The following is a 24,883-nucleotide window of genomic DNA, read 5'->3' on the forward strand; positions in this document are numbered from 1 at the left end:
TAGTCTGCGTACATAATGGAGGCGTGGAATTCCAAGTGGAATTTAATTAAACGAACTAGTACTATCTATGCATGTGTCCCTCTAATTAACGTCATATACCAGGCCGCCGGATATTGCTAAAATTCGATGGACCCGCGGTAAAACGATGAGTCATCAGGGAATCGCCCTCTTTCCGTAGAACGCCACGAGAGAAAATTACTTCTTTGAACGTTAGCTGGCGCGAGGTCGGAAAGTCAGATCGAAAAGGTCTCAGGCCAAAAGGGATTTCGCATTACAAAGCTCAAGCTGTATACCACGCGCTTATATTTCAACTTATTCGTCGCGCGCGTGAAGAGGTCTGCCGCGGAAGTTCAAAGGGAGTTTCGCGAACACCGTTCTCACCCCATCATCTCTCTACACACGGATAAGGTTTGCGTTACGGAAGCTGCCGAGATCTTCCCGTGAAGTGTCTTGGAATTTTGCGAGGAAGTCATATTAGATAGTATCACGCTTCACGCATGCCTCTCTTTCCTCTGCTCGCGTGATTTCACGCTTTAATCGCGACTGCACAATATTTCGAGAATCCGGACGACTGTAATCGTGTATCTACAGTTGTAAGAAGAACATGCTGCGTTAGACTGCATGATACGTTCTTAACGTGTTGAAGCGAGATCAGCCGATATCATATGTAGAAGAAAGAGAATGGTATCAGATCCTGCGACTGTAAGAGGTATATTATTAAACTATGCCCTCGTAGCGTATCGATAGCTCGGAGCTAGAAGAGTTAATATCGCCTTGTTCTTTGAAAGCAAAAGAAAGAAAATAGTATATACGTACAGATCTTATTATTATATTCTGTGACGTTTTCGACGATCGATAGCTCGAGACAAGAACAAGATATCATCTCACTCTTTAGGTGCAGAAAAAGATGAAAATTTGTGTGTATGAAATACACAAAAACATGAGCCGTCTTTTGCTGAAACTTTTGCTGAAGAGATATAGTTTAAAGTTGATATTGTGATACTCGGGTTACACTTTATCGTCACTTATAAACTTTCAAATGATGTATATCATATGGTTTTATTTTCATTTATTCCAATTTCCATCTCCTTCCAATTTTCATTATCGCTTTGTGCAGCCAATAACAAGCGCCGGAGCAGCTATAAAAAATCTATATTTTAATTGTAATGTAACGTATATAATACATGTACATTGTCGATCGAAAGTTTGAGACCATAATATAAAATTTGAAAATTGAGACAAAAATTGTTTATTTTCTTCTTATAAAGCTCTAAGAATTTTTTCAAAATTTTTTTGCAAAAATTTCAAAATGATACAAAACTTTTCTTTTCAGTTTAGTCCATTCTACCCCTGTGCGAAAGATTTATTGCGTTACTTTTAAAACACCCTGTATACTAATAAAACTAGCTCAAATATATTAGGTGTTGGAATTAATTCGTAGCGTTTTTTAATGAAAGAATGTTATTTATTTCACATGAGCATTAAAAAATACATTAATGAAAGTACTTCCCATCACTTGTAAAACGCTACGAATTAATTCCAACACCTAATATATATATATATATATATATATATATATATATATATATCGTGCAAAAGTTCATTTGAATCGACTACTACAAAGCTATTATGAGCCAAATTATTTATTATTTCGTTTTTTGCAGTTTCAAGGAGTTATGATAAAAAATTGTTACAATTGATGTTAGTATTGGCTTTTTCTAATATTTTAGCTGATACTTTAACTGATATTGTACAGCTAAAACGTTCATAAATTCTAATATATGTGTAAGTTTGATTTTATTTCATATAGCAGACACTTTCAATTAATAGTCCTAAACTTTTGGTCAATAATATATATACGAATCCTTTTGAATACAACCAGGTGATCTCGTCAAGCGATTATGCACACTGACATCTTCAACGGCAAGATCGTATCGTCTCACGCGGCAGATTGAAACCGTCAGATACCAATGCGGTTATATCGATTCTCAGTGATATTCGCGATACCTGATGTGCTTTCGTGCATTAATTAACAGATAACTGGCCAATGTGCAATGAGATAGACGTGCTCTTGATCGTTGTGGCGACGAGTACGTTTGGTTCCTTTTAACAAGATTCGCCATCGCTTATGCGACATCGTGACGAACACGTGTTTCTGACAAAGCCACGAGAGAAAGACTTGTCCTCTAATTATGAGACGTCGCTTGTGCCAGACCATCAATTGGGATCTTAATTGGGATCGAATTGACTCGTCCGCGACAAACGGATTCTGAAGCGGAATACGATGAATGGATGCGGTTCACGATCGAAAGCTGCGCTGCGTTGCGACGTCCACACGATTGGATTAATTTTTACTGGCATCGCGCTGTACATTTTTTTAACGTGCCCTTTGGCAACGCGTGGTTACCGCGCCAGCAATCGGAGACGCGATGACGTCGACTGCCGAGTTGATTGACACTTGTGTTGATTAATCTCGAGTGCGTTGTGTTAATTGCGCAGTCCTGGATAAAAATGTGCGACATGTTTTCGATAAATTACAATAATCAAGCTGACGTTTGTGTTGACGAATTAATGATGTATATAAATAATTGCAAGTAAATAAAATTAGTGGAAAGAATTTATATATATTATATATAAATATGACAAGTTATATTTTTTAAATTTAATTAGAAACAAACGCATGTTGCTTATATTATTTTGTTGCGTATTTTATTTCACATAAATTATATTTTTACTAAATATACCGTACTCGGAAATTCGAGAGATACAAATAAATAAAATAACGTAGTTGTCGAAAATACGAAATGCTACGAAAAACTAAGCATCAGGAAAATATCAAACTACTATAAAAAAATAAACTGTCCGGAAGACAGCAGAGACCGCAGAAGCCATTCGTTGATGGATTCCAAACGAATAACAATATTCTAAGCGAGACACGAATATCTCCTTCCTCTCGAGGATCGGAAAAAGGATCGAGTCATGGGTAGAGACACCTGCAATTTGATGAAAGCGCCGAGGCTCGGTCGCAGAAGAGCCGATCCGTGTAAACAGAACGTGAGTAGACAAGTCGAACGACAGAAAAGTGAGAGAAGATCGTCGATGGCAACGAAAAGTCGCGAAAATAACTCGAAGACAAATCAAATCTTCTCGCTCTTGAGGAGATTTACGCAATCGGGAACGTGCGATTTTCGACTCTCTTGCGACTCTCTCCATACAGGCGAAATAATAAAGACTGTCAATGCCCGCTTGCCGGAGGTGCCAGTCGGCGAGGAAAAATGGACGGAGAAAATCGTTGGGTCGCGAGTAATTACGCGCCGCGGAGACTAGGACGGAATTCCCGGTAATGAGAAATTCTCGTTTTCCCCGGCGTGAAAACGACGGCTGTTTATTTTTATAAATGAAGTCAGTCTGAAAGAGAGAGAGAGAGAGAGAGAATGAGTGAGGGGGAGGGAGGGAATGAAAAACAAAGAGAGAGAAATGAGCGATGAAAAATTAGACATGTGTATATGTTTGACTAGATGTAGCAAACAACATGATCTTGTTGTTTTCCTTTGGCTTTCGTTCCTTTCATTTTGTCAATTTTTGATACCGCGATTTCACGTGCCGAATGATTGCGCGTTCGTTCGTGATTTATTCTATTTCGAAATACCATTCGCTATAACTGCAACCGAGAATGCGAAACCAATTTGCGCGCGATTCCTCTGGGAGGGAAAAAAATAATAATAAAGTTTATTTTTTCCGTATTCAAATCGAGCCCGCGTATTTTTCGGTGGTAAAGCTCGTTTTGAAACGATTCTACGTAGAGAGTTGTATGTACATGTATTTTGCTAATGGATAATTGGCAGTAGTGTCTGATGCACTGTATTGATCGGAACAACAGAACTTCAAATTAAGTGAAACAGCATATCGTTAATTCTGCCTTTTTTTCCTCTCTTTTCGAAAGTAAATAAAGAAATAAAAATATTCCCCAATTTGCTTCTTTATAGAAAAAAACTTCTTTCTGAAACAGACAAAATATATTTGTATTGCAATATAGAAGGCCAACAGTTATACAAATTAAAAAAGTGATATTTTTGATTTTGGAGAAAAGTATTAAATAAAAAATTAGTTTTTTTACGGTAAAAAATGGTATAGAATTTATGTTAAATATAGAAGAAATAAAATTCATTTTCCTTATTACAATATTTCGATATTATTTAATACTTTTTGTCTTTATAATTTCCTTTTGTCTTTATAATTCGACATGGAAATATGCATCGCTGGCTGTTGTAATATCTAATGAAATAGGTCTATCTGGTTGCTTGCACTTTTTACATTTACAGCATCTTCACTCTATCAACAGTATGAAAAAAACATTTACTTAACTTTTAAAATTGAAGTACAATATAAAATATCATTCGAATATTCGGTAATGTATATCCATGATCGTAGACATTTAGTCATTATACTACATTTTAACTTTTATAACTATTTTTATTCAAAATCTCTCTTATACTAAATTTTGATATAATAGTACAGCATAGAAATCGTAAAAACAAATATTCGAGTAAAAAATTGTCAAAGCCGAAAAGCGGAAAAAAACTTTTTACTCAAAATTAATTTTTTTCCGCCGTTTACATCTCTAGATAACATAAAGAATGAACAAAAATTAAAGCATTGTAGAAAATTAAATAGTAATAAATAATTTATTTTTCTCTAGTAATTTACACAAATATAAGACAAATGTATGTCTCGGTTATATTTATTGTTAGTCTTTATCAGCAAGATACGCAGTAATAAAAAAAAACCAATATAATAAAAATTACATTGTGAAGTAAAATTGAAGGAACTTCAGCATTAATTAAAAATGAACAGATTGTAAATGAACAGATTATACTTACTTTATGGTTGTATTATCAAAGAGAATATTTTTTCAAAATTGTTTTATTTCTTTTTTATTAAGGTAACTTTTTCTACTCTTTTTCGGATAATTAACTCATTTTAAAATTATAGTTATCACAGATGATACTATCATAATGGATAAATTATTCATCCGTTAGCTACAAGTTCCATAAAACCAGAAGAGTAATTCAAGAAGCAATCTGAAGTTCGCGTTTCAGATTCGTAGAGAAGGATTGCGATATTTACAAGGATAGGCGAATCGGCGAAGCGAAAATAAGCGAGAAGCGGATTGAGCCACTGCCAAATGGGGAACCGGTGCAGCGCGGATACGCCATTACGTCTTAATACGTCGCTGATGCCAACGAGCGGCTATATCGACGCGTCGTAACTCGACCGAAATGTGCCAAAACTAGACAGATGCCTTATTAATAACACCCTGCCTTCCGCCGCCGCTACTGGCCGGATCCAATCCTGCGGATGAGCCACTGACCCGTAATGGGCAAGATAGGGCCCGGAATGAGACCCCCGAAATTCCCAAATGGCTCGGATGCTCGAAAGCACCAATATATTTTTGTATTCCCTCGGGATGAACGCCAACGAAGCGATCGATTCTTATACCACTACACGACCTAGTTGCTGACAGATATACTTAATTTCTCCCGCATAAAATTGTCTTGAGTAAACGTAAGAATTTAAATTAATTTTAATTTTATATTACGTCCCATCGGGACTCATTGTTGCAAGTAATGGTTAAAAGTTTGGAACACATGCACTTATTGTCAGAGGAAAAAAAACATAGTAGTAACAGCTATAAAAATGACAATTAGGGTAACTCTGGTATAGCCGCATCTATCAAAAACTTAATTTATTAAGTATTATTTATTCTGTTTATAATAAACGAATTATATTAGTAAAAACTTTGTACTGTCTACTATTATGAAAAAACATTAGAAATCCGAAATATTTATTTTTCATATTAAAAAATAAACTTTTTGAAACTTTTGCATTTTTGCCTCCCCCTATGAGTAGCCATTTATCCCATAGAGGCGGGATATATGACTACTCATAAGGGGAGGAGGGGGTGTATGATTCATGAAAAATTTATAAATAATACATATAAATAAGACGTATAATGACACAATAACTTATAAAATATGTTTATAAAATTTTATCAAGGAATAAGAATGGTAAATATGTATATGAAATAATAAATAATTACAATTTTTCTACATACAATATATTACAAGTGTTATGACATAAGGTACATATTTCATATAATGCGTTTATTGCATTTAGTGTATTCAATCTGCACACTTTGTATGCTTTTGGCATAAATCCCGCTCGCTGAAAATACGTATATCCAGGTGGGATATACAACACAACAAACTAAATAAAGAATACGAAAGCAAAGCACTTGTATTTTGCTACACAACATGCTTTACTATTCCACTACACGTATGTATCACGAAATAACTACTAAGTCTTTTACACGTCCTACATTAATCATTTTATGTAGATTATAATTTATGATGGCGTTACTTATTACGTGACAAATCGATTCAATTCACAATAATTTAATTAATATTAACAGTAAGAAATAGAAATCATAATATAATACTAATATAACATAAAGGCATGCAACGGAGTAGTTGCAGGAAAATTACCCCCATTCCTTCTATTTTTTCTGACTTCTGTGGCGTAAATCCCAGCGCGGCGGCTATTTGCCGGAGTTATATAAGTTACCCTATATAAGTTTTATCATTCCATTAAAAAATGACACAACTAAAAAAATTTTCAGAAAAGGAAAAAAATGTTTAACTATTTTTAACTATTTTTAACTATTTTTAACTAAACAAAAAATTATTCATTAATTAAATAACATTGGTAAAAAAAAATATACTGTTAGTATCAAATGTCATTTTTGACATTTTCATTTCATAATTTAAAAAAAAACACCATTTTTTTAATTGTGACGATTTTGATATCTCACAAAATCATAAAAAATCCAGAATAATTAATTAAAGTACATAACTCAAAATGTTACTAATAGTTTATATAAAATAGCTAATAGCTAAAATTACTTAGTTCAAAATAAAACAATTTCTTTTTCAAACTTTAATCACTAAAACTGTCTTAACTTTAAATGTTTTCAGAGGATTCTCCTTTCTATTTACCAAAAACTATACAAATTAAAATGTATCATACTTATAAAAAGTATTATGAAAATATGAACTCTTTGAAAACCTTAAGAATGACACAAGTGTTATTTGGTGGACAAACAGTAAAATTAAGTTCATATACTTTTCATGATTAATAGAGTAATTTTCATCTCACTCATTAGCAGTAATAACCCGAATATTATATTTTTTTTTTAATCATTTTTGAAATAATGCAACAATGATTTAATATACATAATTAAATAAATTATTTTATAATTGTAATAACTATAAAATAGTTTATTCAATTATATTTACATATATGCGTGTGTGTACGTTAGTTCTAGATATAAAATTTGTACAGTTGTTATCTTTATAATTGCCACCATTATGTCTCTTACTCTGACAATGAATGGGGTAGCTTTATATGTGTATTTTCTATGGTAATATAATTTATTTTGGTTAATCCAATGCGAAATAATCAGAGCGAGAATAAATCTTGAAATTTTCTATTGAAACATGTTTAATTTTTTAATTAGCGACATCGGTGGTAAGATACTTTATTTAATGAGAACTTTAATGAGAACAAAAGAGAAGATTCGTGTTATCCATTGGCCGTACCTGTTGCGCTCTTTTTCGGTATATTTAAATATATCATTCTCGCATGTATATTTACCGCCAATTATCTTTATTCGCGAAAAAGCTCGCGGCATCTATATTAATTATTCTGAATAATTAATTGAGACTTGCATAGACATACACATACATACACATTCTTTTACAGTGCATTCCGGATATCAAATGAGTATAATTATGCTAACAGAAAGGTTCGTATTTATTTCTTCGTTAAAATAACAAAGATAAAATCTATCAATTCATAAAACGATGAGATGATAGACAAATGACGATAAAATAAGTATTGACAGTGCTTTATAAATATTTTGAAATTGCGGCCAACCATCATCTTTTTTAACCATTCGATCGCATAATCTTTTCAACGGTGACGCTTTAATTTATCAAGAGTATCTCAATAATGATGTAAACCGATTATTGTAATAATTTATTCAAGCATGATTATGAAACCCAACGGTGACGTTCAGTTCAATGAGAAACAGCGCGCCGATGCATACAACGAAGACTCGTTAAAGAAGGAAATTCGCTTTTTTTTTTCGCAATCCCCGCTTGTCCTCCCTTGGGAGTGCTGTCTCCTTTTTTTAAATGTGAGGGACCATCAATCCTCTTCTTTAGCACCGACAGACTCGACCATCGCGTGTTATTGACAAGCGAAAATTCGCCAGACAAAGAAGACGCGGAGGCGCGGAAAGACGCGGGGGTAGCCCATAAGAGGAAGAGGGGCGGAACGAGAGGAGCGGAAGAGGGAACGAGTTGAGGCTGTCCCTGGCTGTTCCAGGACGCCAGTCGTACTTCACCGGCCTGCCAGCCGTCATTCTTGATACGGGACATTAAGCTCCATGTTTTTTACGGGTGTGGAAAGTAGGCGGAGACGCGCGTTACACGGTATGAGTCTTCACAAGCTTTTGTTTGAAAGTACAGGAATGCGGAAGAGCACATTATGAGTGAGAATTCCGCGTTCCGCGGTAGAGATACTCCGCACGAAATTTTAGAGGGAGAGGAATCTTTTTTCACATCTATCTAATATCTATAAATTTTAATTTCAGTAATTGTAATCTCAATAATCATATTGATAACATTTGTAATTTCTTAATTCCTTATTGCGAATAGGCTGAATGATCAATATATTACGATGCCATCGTGTGTTGTAAACTTGAAATATAGACTGCTTCATATATGACTTAATATCTCGAAAATAATTATTCTTATATTTTTTATATTAGTTACGAGCTACAGTCACAAAAATTAGAATTGATAGTCAATTTAAGAGGCTTGACATTGCTATTCATTTGACAAAAGACGATTTTTTTTTTAAAGTGCCATTATTGTATATACTTCGATGACTTTTCGCGCTGAACACAATGCCATTCAGAATTTGTGTAGCATATCAGGATTTTGAGTAAATTGGGATAAAATGAACAAAAAAGGCATTTTTTATCATTCTCAACATGTTTTACAATAACAAAAAAACTGTTCCTAAATGAAGTCTACGACATCTAAAAGTACAATATATTTAATAGCTTTTAAATGAATTTTAGTTCGCAATCATGTAATTTATTTTCATGAAGTTATATGAATTTTATATTTTCTGTATAATTATACAGTTTAACAAAAAATTACTTTCTTTCTCTTAAGTGCCATAATACATATTCCAAAGATTTTTTGTGCTAAACACGATGTCATAATCAGAATTTGTGTAGCACATCGAGGTCTTTAGTAGATTAGAATATAATAGTATTAAGTGTACAAATAAGTTTCCGTCGTTTTTTATAAAAAATTAAGCATTTATTGTAAAAGAACGATACATAATGTTTTATTGATGTAAGTCAAAATGTAAGTGCAAGTTCTTTTTGCATTTGGCACGAATCTTCATTCAATAATGCTTCTAATTCCGCGTCTTCGTATACTTTCGGCCTTCCGCTACGTTCTTTGTCTTCGTCAAATTCACCGTTCTTAAATTTTTGAAATCATTCACGACAACTTCTCTCACTTAAGACAGTCTCACCATATGCTTCTACAAGCAATCGATGAGCCTCAGCTGCAGATTTCTTCAAATTAAAGAAGTAAATCAAAAGTTCCCGCAAATGACGCTTATTCGGCTCAAAACTCGACATTTTCGCACAAAAAAATATATGATGCTGATATAAAATCGCTAGTATTTCAAAGTTTATGTTGTTGACAGATGTCCAATCTTACGATATAATGTTTTACATCAGACAATTTTAACCATAACTTGCTAGTGGCGCCGTCTTTTGTCAAACGGCGGAAACTTATTTGTATACCTAATAAATTGAGATAATTTCTGACTTATTCATCTTAATTTACTAAAAATCCTGATAAAAATCCGTGCTACGTAAATTCTGACAACGATATCATATCCAATGCAGAAAAAAACCTTCGAGAGGTATGTATGTATGTATTATGAAGAGAATTTAATGTCAAATCGTATAATTTGCATATTTTTTAATAGTTTAATTATTAGTCATATTGCTGTCGATTTCCATAACAGGAAAGAAAGGTGAGTAAATCTAAGCGGTGAGTTTCCTCTTTGCCATCCGACCTTTCATTCAGCTGAAACGGTTATTTCACGGCTGCAATAATGCGTCCGTCAACGGAAGTATTTCTCGCCCGGGCCGCGGCACGATTTCCAACCCTTTTCCATGATCCCGACCTACGACGATTTCTGGGATTTCCTCCCTTTTTTCCCAAATCTCGCTGATGATGTGCGGACCGATAGGGAGTTATAATCCACGTAGGGATCGCACGTGTGAAGTGGAGGGTTGCATCGCCATTGGTGCGAAAGGGAGAAATCAGTGAAAAGGAGAGGGAAAACACAGAGCAGAGGATCGCAAATGGTAGAGAGAGAAAGGTAGAGAGAGAGGGCGAAAGAAAAATAGAGGGGGAGAGACAGAGAGGAGGAGGGAGGGAAGAGAGAAAGAGAGAGAGAGATGGCCAGTGTTCAGTGGCCGTTATAATCCGTCCATTGTGATCGACACAATGAACGGTCGGAGCTCAATTCCGCGTGAAGTATGGCTCCATAAACGGCGAACCGCTATAACTGTGTAATAGATATCGCGTATCGAATATATACGACCATTCTCTTTCTCTTGGTCTCTTGCCCTCCCTCTCCCCCTTCCCTGAAGTTTCACCAAGCTTTCACGCCTTTCTCGGCACCGTCGTTCTTCGATCGCGATTGTAGCGGAGACGACAACGATTTAAGATCCACCGGCGAAACGAGAAAATTTTCTCGGATTTAAGATAAATCGAGTATCGAGTATCGCGAGGCGTTAATCGGCTGAAATTGTAAGTTTTCGGATCACATCAACGAAAGTTTTAAATCGGAAAAGTCCTGTACAATCCTTGATAAAAAATATCATAAATTGTCGACTGAATTATCATGCGGATTTTTTTCAAAACTAAAAATTCTCTTCGCTTTTAATTTAATTTATAATTAGTTTCATAAAATAGAATATTTATTTTAGCTTAGCATACGTCAAGAAAAAACTTGGTTTACTCATAGCAATTTCTTCTATCATACATCAATCATTCATAACATATGATTAATGGCTAATCCAATAGTTAAGTATACTTTATTACCTGTAATATTCTTTTCTAATTTTTGTATTCTAATAATAAATAGCTTTTCTATATATATAATGAGACACCTTACCGCTAATTTATTTTAACATTTACACACACAATTGTTGCATTGTCTTCACGCAAAATCACAGTATTTTTCTTCATTTTTATGACCTTCCTATCTCTCCTAATCACTCAATTATCCTACATGAGGACAAAACGATTTTGCTAAAATATATAAAAATAGCTAGATTTTTTATCTTTAGCTAAATATAGATTTGAAAATAATTTGGACCATCAAAATAATTATGTAGGACACTCAAACTAGTTCCTAGAATGTGTTTGCTGCATTGCTCATCATGCTTGAGATTTCTGAGATTCTGAGATTTTGATGATTCAACAAAATTATTTTCAGATCTATACCTTATACCTAAATTTTTAGATGTTTAGCAAAATCGTTTTTTACGTGCATGTCTAAATTCATTTTCTTTCTTTTTTTCTCTTGTTCGACTCCTTAGCTCTCTCTTTTCACAATTTCCTTAAAAGATAATTAATTTTTATAATTATCGTATATCATTTTTAAAATACACTGGCTATATAATATACTATAACACTAGCTATAAAATATACTATAAATATGCTGTACTATATAAATATACTATATAAAAATACATTGTAACCTTTTTCCCAGAATTTTTCGAATGTGAATATAGCGATCGCGCGATATTATTCCTATATCGCGATTTAAAATGGCAAGAAACGTATTGCTATATTTTTTATATTCGCATTTCTCGCTTAATGTGTCGTTATCAAGTCACTATTCGCGCAGCGTAAAAATGCTGGATTTTGTATTGCGATAAAAATGCATCACGGCCATTAACGGAGTCCGTGGAATACAGGAAGGGGGCTGAGGAGCAGAGGGGATGACCGCATAAAGATCGACGGTTACGTGCGTGCCGATAAATTTTTCATACTCTCGTCGGAAAATGCGCAGGTGACGGTCGCCCGGTGTAAGCCCGGGTTACAACCCATTTTACATCGCGCAACCACGGCGCCGTGTAATTTGAATAATAACGGGGCCACCGCCCCGTTGTGTTGTAGCGTGTCCGAGATTCTCTCATTATACCGATCCGCGGTGTTTTCTAAACGCAAATAGACAAACCCGGCTTCGCGCGAGACGCGCCTGCACGCCGCTGTCATGCGTTTTTCGTGGCATTTCGCGTTTCTCTTTCTCTGGTTTTCCACCATCTCTCTCTTTTTCGAGGTCGACGTATAGCCGAGCGAGAAAATAAGTTACGAGGTTGTGTAGAATGTAACAGGGTTGGGTAGAAAAATGTTACCATATACATGTCGCGACATGTTACTATACTTTACCTGCCCGCGGCTCCAGGATACTCCGAAGAATACTCTCGATTTTAATTTAAATTGCGCTTCTTTTCATCAATTTAGGGTTAATTTTTTTTCAACTGATATGACAAAACAAAATTCTAATTGCTAAAATGATCTTTACGTTAATTTTTTTTTGCAATAAATTGTTCCCTTACTTCAAAAATAACATAATTCAAAAAGTTTCCCAAAAAGAAGAAAAACTATATTTTAACTTAAGAAAAATGATTGACTAATTAAATGATATCGACAAATATATTTTTAATGTCTTGTGAAACTTAAATTTTCGTTCACGATTTTTAACCATTTTTTTCAGTTGTGATAATTTTTTAAAATCACTCTTTTTGAGTTGTGACGACTTTGATGATTTTTTTTATGACGTTAAGTTAATATATTTTTGATGATTAATAGGGTATACTTAGCTTGTATATGATAATAATTTGAAAAACCTTTTTTTAATTGTATCACTTTTGAAATAAGAAAGAATCTCTTAACCCGTAACAAGAACACGTATTTTGAGTGATGCTAAAGGAAGATATAGAACTCATAAAATTTTTTGTTATTATTTTTATTCTCTTTAAAAATTTTTCAAGTTCAATTATACATTCTTGCTGTGAGATTGTTTGAGAAACACAAATATTATTGACAAAATTCATTGCTTTTAAATCTTATTAAATATAAATATGCGTTGAAAACTTTTTCCAGAAAATATTTTTAAAGTATTTTCAGAGACAACAGAATTCATATGTTCCAGGTACAGATTAAATATTTAATTGTTAGAATAGCCGTATATGTGATTATATTCTATTCTTGTATTGATTAAAATTCATGGGAAAAATGTATTCTTTTCCTCTAATGGAAAGCTCACTTACAAATGTTCAATATATCTATCCAATTTTCAAAGCAACAAATTGAGGCGTAATTTGAAATTTATTTTACTAGATTTAAAAAAAACACGATGTACAAAAACAAACTGTTACTTATTTAAGATTTATTCGAAGCATTCTATTTTTTAGCACAATTTCAAATTTACATTGCCAGGGAAAATATCAGGCAAGTTTTACAATCGATAATGCTGCGATGTAAAATAGTTACAGCTCGCGGCTCTAATAATTCCGAGATTATTTCAAACTTCACCGTGAGCTATTTCCAGTTTCATCGACAAAATTTCGTATTGCAAAAAAAAAAACACAACGTACCAAAGCGAAGCATCGGTAATATCCGAGATAAAAACTGGCGCATTAATCGCCTGTTAAAGAGTTCTTTTTCGCAGCAACGAACGCGAGCCCTTTCATTCCGTGTCTTTTATACTCAGATCGTTCTCTTACGCTTCTTTCCACATCATCGTAACGTTCACAGCGATATATCGCTCCTAAGGCTGAAACGCGGTACATCATGAAACACGAGAGGAAACGAAAGGAGCGGAGGGGAGAAAGGGGTCCAACAGCGAAGCAACGAGATTTACACAAGACTCCCTCCCTCCCCCCTTCACTTTATTCCGCCTTGCCGTTTATGAATTATGAAATCATTTCAAACGTCGCGTCGCGTTTCGCAGTCGCGCATTAAAGCAGAAATATTCCTTTTTCCGCAATTACGCTTCATAAGGTCCTGCGCGCGATAATGTCTCGCAAAGTGCCCTTTCACGTAATGGGAGTCGGCGTGTAACCGCGGTCTCGCGAGAAATTGCTCTCGCTTCGTGTCCTTTGAAATTAATTTTTCCGCTGAAATTAATTTTCGAAATTAATCCCTTTTCTTTATGACGTTCCGTGACATTTCGAAATTATATGCATTTCACTTAAGCCGTGGAAAATACGCGAACTAAAGATTCCTCGGAGATTCTTCTACAATTTGAGGTAGATGTGTCAAGTCTGAAAAGCTTGGATATTTCAAAATTTTGATTAAGAATAATATTAATATTTATATTAAATAGTGATTAAAGTGATTGGAATTTGGTGCTTGCGAGTAACGCTTCGTAGTTTTTACCTAGTTGCGATTCTTGGTAACCATCGTGATTGTTATCGAAAAGAGAAATTACGCGAAATTCGCCGCGGAATCATTACGACAATTGCACGCTTCTTACTTTACTTACTTTGCGCCGCTAAATTTTCTCCCTCGTCCGACGCTATTTCGCGTTTAAAGTGCGCCCTCGAAGACATTCGCTGTCATTATTCTAACAACGGCATAAGTGACACTCGAGCCGACCGTTTATATAGTTTCGCACGAGACTGATTACCCGACGTTCGGATTCATGCTTATTCTAAAAGCTCCTTCGTCGAGAGGAAAACAGAAAAGAACATTCGCAACACCCTCTCAATAGGAAAAAAAAGGCTAAAGAAAATCAGAATTCTCGTGCATAATGAAAGAATAATGACCGGTTCTTACGAGGGAGAAAAAAAGACAACGAATGGGAAACGAGATTATATCAAGAGAAAAGTATTTTATATTTGTGACTATAATTGCATGGTAAAATAATTATGGCCAGAAATTCCATTTTAATAATGAATAGCGGTAATTAGTTACTTTTAAAAAATAACTTTCCATTTTCTGCTTCTAACATAATTATTTTACTATGTAATGATAAAATTGTAATCACAAATATTAAACATTGTTACATTGTTAAATATCAAACATCTTTCTCTCAGCGTACAACTACGAGGGAATCATCGAGGTCGCGAGAATGGGAAGGAAAAAGATGCCGGGTATTATAGATCCGCAGAAGGAATAAACGAGAGCGACAGATCGCACCCGAGTAGTAGTTTCGTCACAAGATGGGTAAACTTCCACAGTTGGAGAGAAGCAGTTTTGTCGTGTTTCCTTTTTTACGCGACCCTCAATTCCGCTGGTTCGTTCTTTTTCCACTAGTAAATCTCCTCGCCTCTCCTCCGTAGTCGCCACGCGGCTACAATATCGTGATATTGCTAAGATACGTGAAAAAAAGGAAACAGCTTGCGCTTTCTCTTGTGTCTCGAAATCCATTGCTCGTTTCCAAGAGAAGAAAGATAATGTAAGAATATCACCTAGATAAAAAACATGTTTATGAGATATCTTTTTAAAATATTTTTAAGGCTTATCATTAAAAGACATCTTAAAGATTTTGTAATTTTTCAAAAAAATCTGAAAGATTTGAAATTTATCTTTTAAGACATTTTTTTAGATATGTATAGTTATTTATATTATTGTAATAATTATTGATTGGAATATAATCAATTTGGATATAATATAATCTATGAAAATATGTTTAATTAAAATTTAGAATTTCAATATTTTCTAGCTGTTGCTTCAGTATTGTAACATAATTTAACAGTTACAAAAATGTTTTAACAAGAAGCAAAAGACGATACAAGAGTTAGAAGATTTGAGAGGAATTATATAATATTAATGATAAAATATATTAATGATTTATAAATAATAAAGTATATTAATGATTTAATCATAATTTTGCTAATAATAAAAAATTTATCTATCTATAATATATATACATCTCGTAGAATACGTAGAACTAACAGTAGTACTAACAGTAACATTATATATGTTTTCTCACTCAACAATATGAATGTAATATAACACATGTTGTACACAGTGACTAAAAGGTTGCAACAGATTTTTTTTCTTGATTTTCGAAATGTAGCCTATTTACCGATTGATTTTTACTTATGGATCCATAAATAAGAACCAATGGTTCGCTGAGCAGACTATATTCCAAAACCCATTAAAAAAAGAGTACAATCTTTTAGTCGGTGAGTACATAACAGTTACATTGAATAGGGAATTCTAACATTGATGTGATTATATTATAATATTCATGGGTTATTGTTAGTTTATATTTTGCGAGATGCACATATTGTACGTATAATATATATGTACTCATAACATATGGGTTTCACTTAACAGCGAACAAGGAACACAAAAAATAGTGAAAAAAGTTCATATAAATATGTCCTGTTCGACTTTATTTCAGAGTTATAGTTATTTTTGTACTCCAATAACGTGCGGCTGCTTACTCATAGAAGGTGCTCGAAATTGCTACCTTCGATCTGTATTTATAAACAATACTTGATATTTTCTATTATTTCTCAACCATGTTGATTTCATAATGCAACTTCTTTGTCAATAACATTTTTATGACACTTTGTCGATTTTCATGTAAATAGATTTTTGACGTTAAAATTTCTAATTTCTAAACTTGAAATTCTAAAAATTACAATTTTTTAAAGTTTCATTAGTTTGTATGAGAATAATTATGAAGAGGTATTTACAAGTCATATTACATATTTTATATGATAAAAAATAAAAGACGAACATGAAATTCGAAAGACAATATTTTAAAAAATGCAACATATTAAATATGTATGTATATATTAAACATTGTGAAGTATTTATTAAGTATTAAAATTATTTACGCATTTTAATACAAATTTCATAGCAATCTTTTTTCATTGTCCTTCATTAAAACGACATTAGAAAAACAAGGAGGAAATTTAATGGAATTTTTATGAAGATTATTCTGCTTTGCTGAAAACTTGAATCTCAATTCTTGCTGCTTATATTATAATCTCTGCGGAACCTCGATAATGCGCTCTTTTAATCGGTCAACATTATTACTACGAATAAATCATAATATATAAAATGTATAAACGAATTGTTGTTACAAGTAAAGTTGACGATAAATTCGTGTACAAAGTTCAATCAACGATAGCGAATCGATGATTACATCGTTTACAATCGCAATTCAGTGTGTTTTCTAACTTTCGAGATAAAGTTTCGCTTAAATTCATATCGAGTGTTAAACAAATGCGTACGCGTGTGTACATGTGGTCGGTTATTTAATACTCGACATACTATGTACATACATAACAAACTATTGCGCCTGATTAAATCGCAATTAGCGCAAGGCGTTTACCTTCGACATGCAAAATGCGGCGCTGCATAATATTAGCAATGCTCCGAGCACCTGTCGGAGGTAATTCCAGGCACAAGTGCTACAGACGCGCAGTCAATCTTGGCCTCATCCCTGACTTACGTCAACGTCAACCCCCTTACCTCCTTTCTCCTACCGACCAGGTCTCTCTCTCTTTCTCGAATCCCTCCGGGCTGTTTCCCTTGAATAATACCGGCTGGGATGATAGAACAGACTGGGTGAATATCGATAGAGCTTAACCCAGCAATCAGGCAGTAGTTTCCTCCGAATGGAACTCTCCGAATATCTGACGAGGTAGCGAAGAGCCCTATTCGATGCTCTAAAGAAGCGTGAAAAGCGGATGCATCGATATTTCGGCTTTCGGGATTTATGGCGGAAATGATGAGGTGATTCTGTATCAAGAGGGTATCAATTGAAATCTTTGAATAAATTATCCGATAATATCCTGATGATAAACTTAATTGTTATTAAGAAAAAAGACCTATAAATAGTTGCGGCTAAATCTTAGTATTATTATAATAATATTTCTACATACATTTTAAATATATCTTTTTATTTCTTTAAGAGATGTATTAAAATTTAAAAAATATATAGAAGTATCATTAGGCACTAAGGTCTACAGCTTGCGACCCGTTATAGATTTTTCTTCTTAATTATTTGATTTATTCATGTAACGATTCAGATAATTAAGTATTGTTTAATTATTATCCTTTCATAATGCGTTTATTTAAATTAACATTTTTATTCCTTTTACATCTCTCAATATTTGTTATAATTATTGAAGTTTCAAAAAATGTAACTACATTTTTTAGTAAAATAAATAATATTTATAAATTTATATTATTAAAATCAGCGCACCATTAACTGCTTTGACTCTTATATTTATATTAGTCTCTTATTTTTATATTATTAATTGTTAATTTTTTATTTTTTTAAAACATTACTGCATATTGTCAAATAACAGATTAATATATTTTTAATGTTGACTTCTCTTTAATAAAACGACAGTTTGTACAATTGAAAATACAAGAAATAATAATCTGTTCCATCATAGTTGTATGTTAAAATCGCTAATGTATACTTTACTAAACGTTCTATGTAATTCGGAACTAGTAATAAATCGAAATTTTTTACGTCGGATGTATGATAGGATTTTACGATTAATATCTTATAGTTTAACGATCTCAAATATCGATCGTCAAGATAACTAATTAATATCTCTCTTTAACGTTAATCTCTCTACAATATATAAAACGACAGTTTATACAATCAAAAATGTGAAAAATAATCGGTAAGACGTAGATATCTTACTGTCTCTCCGTATTCTAAGTATTTTCATTGTAATCATATACCGAGTAAAGAGGATGGATCATCCGCTTTGCTCCCACCGTTTTGTCCGAAGAATCTCTACCTGGCGCGAATTTGTAAAGGTTACAATAAGTTGAAGTACCAAATAAAAAATTTTAACCTCAAATACACGTTTAAAGATACAGAATTGTTATAAAAAAGCATTCACACTGGTTAAGGAACAATTACAGATACAATTAAGCTGTGTACCAAGGAAAAATCGTAAGAAAACACTCAATGTCTCTATTAAACACAAACAAACGCAATCATATGTCGTTTCGTACTTTCAGGGTGATCATTTTGTCCGGGATTTCCCTTATTGAATGTTTCATCTAATTCGAAACTAATTAGTAATAAATCGAAAATTTATGGTGGATGTATATATAATAGACTTTTTTGGTCGATGTGTCATAGCTTTGGCAATTTAAATATTGTATCAAGATAACAGATCAATATCTCTTTAACATCAATCTCTCTTTAATGAAACAATAGTTTATACAACCAATGCGAGAGATAATCAGGTCCATTGTAGTTGTATCTTACAACTGCTAATGTATACGTTATTGAATGTTTTATCTAATTCGAAGCTAATTAGTGATAAATCGAAAATTTACGGCGGATGTATGATAACATTTTACGGTTAACATCCCATGATTTTGGCAATCTCAAATATACATTCTCGCAATGACGTTCATTGCGCAACCGATTCAACACAGTGTTTACGAACATAATTAATTATTAGCGAATGTCTGAATAAACAGTATTCATATTATAATTATCGTTCAACGCGATTCTACATATGTAAACTTTATATATTACACAATTCATAATTAATATCGCGTGCAAAGAAAGATGCTTAATTATTCGTCTAAAAATTCTCATAGTGGTTTTTTTTATTATAAAATTGTGTTTTTTATTGTATTGTATTATGTAAATAAATATGTTAATATAACATAAAAAAATGATACAAATATTTATTTTACAATTTAATCACCAATATTGATTTTATCTCAACCATTGGAAATCTGTTTTAATAAATTATTTTATTATTCAAAAATACGGATGTTTAACCGATAAAATGTTTTTAATTGCGTAGTATCTATTGAAAAATTGAGAGATTAAATTTGAAAATGACGTAAATAGCATTGCTTATTTGTAATAATTATGCGTCATATAATATAATATAATACAGTGCTTATTATTTTCCATAAGTTAATGTGTATTAAACTAAATATAAAATATTATATTTAATTATTTATATTAAATTTTATAATAAATACAATAATAATATATAGAATTAAGCATTCGTATATAAATTAAAGTCTAAACTAAACTGCTGCAAAATCACTGTAAATTACATTTCTGTCGAAAGAAATTCGTTCTCTTTTCATCGCGTATTAGTCAAGGAATTTATCGGCTAAACGAAACGTCGCAAAAAATTGTAGACATTCTGTACAATAATATCTACGTCTGAATTCTTATAATAATATCTGCCTCTGTATGTGACTTTCTCGCGTTCACTTTTAGCGTGAGCAATTTTTCAGACGGGAACGCAATCGCAATGGAATGGAAAGGAGTGGATAAAATAACACGTGCCTGGAAAATGTCGGAGAGACTTTTGCTACGAGAAAGGTAGGAACAGAGTGAGAAAGAGGCAAAACGGTGGGTGTCGGAGGATCGGATATCGGCTGGTGGGACGGATCGGTTGAAGGGAGGGAGGGATCGATTTGCGAAAACGAGATTTGCGCGTTTGATTTGCGGGCTGGGGCAGCCACCGCCGGGTCGATCATGGATACGGCTATGAAAAAGTAAAGCTTATCCAATTCAGTGCTCGATTCGACGTGGATTCGCGCCGCGAATCATGAACTCATCTGGATGATTTAATCCTGCTAGATGGAGCATGTAACGAGAAACATGAAACGAACGCATAATTAGCTATTACGTTTTAAGTATCATTCAACATTGCTCGTTTACTAAAATATGTATATCGGTATCCCTCATTCTTATTACTTAAACAGACAATTTACGTTTAAATGAAACGTACATAGCCGAAATGTTTTTTTATGATGTGTAAAAACGTTAAATAGATATTATAATATTAATAATATTAATAGTTTATTAAACCGTCGAAATATCTCGTATAAAAACGGTATTTTAAAATATTGTAGATAAAAAAATAACATTTAATAGATGTTACAAACGTCTTATAAATGTTTTCATAACATTTTATATTAAATAACTTTAAAAACGTATGGAGTTTTAAACGTTTATTTTTCAATTTATCGTGTATCGCACTTTTTTAAAAAAAAGTTTATTAAACGTATTTTAAGGTTTATTATTAAATATAATTTATTTAGCAATTTTCTATCAACTTTGTAATAGCTAAAGCTAGCAAGTATTTCGAATATTCGTTAGTCAAAATATAATTCGGTAACTTTGAACATTTAATTAAATATATACTTTGATTTAACAATTATTCGATCATTATCTCATAAATTTATTTAATTATCTTTATACATGAAGCAAAAATCTAAAAAATAAATGAAGATCTGACTTTACGTAATTATCTTAGCATTATTAAGAAAGCTATAAATGAATGAGAATCTGAAAAGCGAACAAAAAATCTGAATATAATTTTGCAAATGGCATTTATATAATGCTGTTAATTCCCGCGTAAAAAAATAATTATTCATAATAGTCGCTCCATTTAATATTTCGGACTTGCGCGAAATTATATGTTAATTTAATCCAATAAAGAGAAATGTAGTGATGCAGGGAGGGTTATTAAAAAATATGATACCGTTAATTGTGCGGCGTAAAGTAATATATATCTATATGATGGTCCTATTCGATTGACCTTCGCTAATTTAAATACGGAAGATACGAATATATGGAATAATAAATCCAATTCCGGCTGATGCGATACGATTTCAAACCAAATGGCGATTCCGCAAAATGATTTCATTCTGTGTCGAATAAAGCATCACGAATATCGACAACGACGGCTGGCTAAAATCGTTATGCGTGAAAAAAATTATTTTTTTCCATACGATACGTTTTTGCCATTATTTTCCAAAATACGTATATTTCTTAAATCTTTAATACTACAATTAAGATTTCTTAATAAAATTACTGTAGCATAAGACTGATTCGATTTTTCGATTAAATAAACAGTGTTAAATATTTATGATTAAAGGATTTTTAAATCAAATTATTATAAATACATACAAATTATTACAAATTACTATAATTCAAGTAAAATAAAATAATTTAATTTGTGCGTACTTCGTAATTTTTATTTTTTCTTAAATTATTTGTACCTATCTTGTAACTACATATAACATATCTATGAAATATTAATTTTATTATTTTCTAAATGAAATTATCATAAATTCGGAAATTAAGAGAAGTTCTGTTTTTTATGTGCAAGTTATAAATTACAAATACTCAGGGAATTTCAGCAATATTTTGACAAAGCTGTAGCAGGATTGCCATCAATTGTGTAAGGCCAAATATTGTAACCTTTGCAAATCCATGAAATCGAACAGGGATTACACGGATTGGCGCGCAGCGTTTTATTTCGATGATGCAGCATCAATGTGTGCGTACCTGTGTGTGTGTGTGTGTGTAAAAGAGGAAAAGATTCCTGCAAAATTCAACCGGAGTATCGAATCCAATCGCGATTCCAGGAGATGATTTAATTTCGTCCTAAACAACGTGTATGGGTATGTAACGTGGCTGGCGAAAATCGTTCCGCGCGAAAGTCATCTATTTATAGCTAAACGTTGTTATCGGGGCAACGCTGTTACGATATATCAAGATAACGTCGTGTAATTCATGTTGTTACGTGGCCTCCGACATTACGTGTCGTAGTATAAAGCTGCCTCGCGCGGCGCGCCATTCTAACAGGGACTGTCAGAATTTAGAACGCGCCTCCGTGTATTAATAGCAACAAAACACGCACCTGCGAATACTAACTATATTAATTTTCTATTCCTTAATGAATCCCTTGTGCTCCGTATATTTAGCACTTTCGGTGCAATTTCGATTATATACGAGCATCGCAATGTAAACGTCGGCGCAGCCGAGTTAATCCACGAAATGGCTTTTTACGCAAAAGCAATAAAGTCCGCAAGTACAATAATGTTCAGCCCAGCCACCTTAACGTGGATTTCCGTGTATGCAATGGCGGTTTTCGTACACCTTCGCACTCGTTCCTCGCGTAAATGAGAACGCACACGAATTACATGCAAGCGCGGTAAAATGCTAGCGGTGTGCGTAATGTTTTTTTATTAGGACATGCACACGAACCAAATATATGGACATTGTTTCCCTCGAGAGTAGATCCACGCTGCGCGCCCGAAAACTGTATATTTTTCCGCCATTATAAATTCTCCGCTGAATTTGGAGCGGATCCTTCATTAGTGCAAATTTAACCGGTAGTCATTCACTCTCTCTCTCTCTCTCTCTCTCTCTCTCTCTCTCTCTCTCTCTCTCTCTCTCTCTCTCTCTCTCTCTCTTTTTCTCGAAACATTGCGCGTCTTGGCTGTCGAGCTGCCAAATTAGAATCCTAGAGATGGAGTCCACTTAAAATTAAACGAAGAGCAAGATCTTGCCTTTTCAGTCGCATCTCAAGAACTCAATTCACCAAAAGGTCCTTTGATCTTACAAACCTAATGAAATAAGATCAGCAGGTAAAATTAAAATAATGTCGTAATGAAAAATGTGAAAAATATATACAAACGAATTTATGCGGGGTGAACTTGACGATTTTAATAATATAAGAACAAAATATAACTTATAAATATTAATTTTTGTTTTATAATAATAGAAAATAGAATAAAAATCTATAATGATATAAGGAATGGGTTAATAAGAGTGAAGGGCGTTGTAAATGTTGCGCAGATTTATAAATCTGTATGTAAAAAAACCTCATTATTGAGTGAAGTATTAGAATGTTATTATGATATAATAGGAAATAGAATATTACTTGAATATACGTAAATATATTTGTATAATGACTGCGTTCTCTCAACAGATAACACTCACTGATTCTTTAATATGATTTTTCTCTTATACTTTTAGCTCTTTGCTGTATCTAAATGTAGAAATGTTTATAATAAAAAATCACTGAACGTTCACTGAGATATTTTGTCTACTGAAAATACAGTTATTACTTAAATATATTCACAAAAGAAGAATCAGAAATGAAAACATGTTTTCGAAATTATTTATTACAGGTTTATTACAGAAGGTAGTTCTCAGTTTATGTTTACCATATATTAAGCCTAAACCTTTCAAATATCCTTTAGTCTTTTTAAACATTAACAATAAATACATATATTTTAAAGTTATCGGAATAATTAATCACTCGATTAATCACTTGACATAATAAATCTTAAGAAAAAGAAAAAACAGTTATCAATATTAAGATTATAATACACAAAGACATTCTGTATTTGTGTTAAAAGCCGTTCAATCAAATCTTCGTTAAAATTTTTAGTATATCCGAGTGTTAATTTAACATAATATGGTATGATTGTGTTACTTGAATATTTTGTGTTAAATTAATATGCAACATTATTATTATTTAAAATAATACAATTTATAAATAAGTGAATAAATAACATATAAATAATGTTTCTTAAAACGTAAATTGTAAAATAAACGAATAAAATATCTTAATTTCACATTCATCTTGTTAAAATAACACAAGAATGGATTGCTTAGGACATGTGAAATATATAAATATATTAAATTTGACATAAACTTTCCAACTGTGCAAGACTGTAAATGTGCCATAGAATTGCTTCAATTTTCATAATTTTTAATACTATCTTTCTTGACCGTTCTATGTAAAAACCTCGATTGTGACGTGATGCGCGCGGAAAGCCTGTGAAATTTCGAAATCTCGACGAGACGTTTCGCGAATTTCGTTTGTCTTTTCCACTTCGAAGGAGAGCAATCCGTTAAATTTTCTCTA

General features: G+C 32.8%; 1 protein-coding gene and 2 long non-coding RNA genes across 3 annotated transcripts in view; 2 read left to right on the forward strand and 1 right to left on the reverse strand.

Moving 5' to 3' along the window:
* The window catches only part of LOC147910987 (uncharacterized), a 40,278-nt gene extending 15,963 nt beyond the window's left edge, over positions 1–24,315 (forward strand). The window contains exon 2 of the long non-coding RNA XR_015548498.1: positions 5,100–24,315. This is a non-coding gene — a long non-coding RNA (uncharacterized LOC147910987). The remainder of the gene's footprint in view (positions 1–5,099) is intronic.
* Positions 1–24,883, reverse strand: part of LOC147910986 (uncharacterized) — a 486,594-nt gene that overhangs the window by 139,453 nt on the left and 322,258 nt on the right. The window lies entirely within an intron of this gene.
* LOC105146913 (uncharacterized) overlaps positions 1–24,883 on the forward strand; it is a 318,339-nt gene that overhangs the window by 58,600 nt on the left and 234,856 nt on the right. The gene's annotated exons all lie outside the window — the stretch shown is intronic.

This window comes from Acromyrmex echinatior, chromosome 1, assembly GCF_024713525.1.
Source record: "Acromyrmex echinatior isolate Ae372 chromosome 1, ASM2471352v2, whole genome shotgun sequence".
Classification (NCBI taxonomy): Eukaryota; Metazoa; Arthropoda; class Insecta; order Hymenoptera; family Formicidae; genus Acromyrmex; species Acromyrmex echinatior.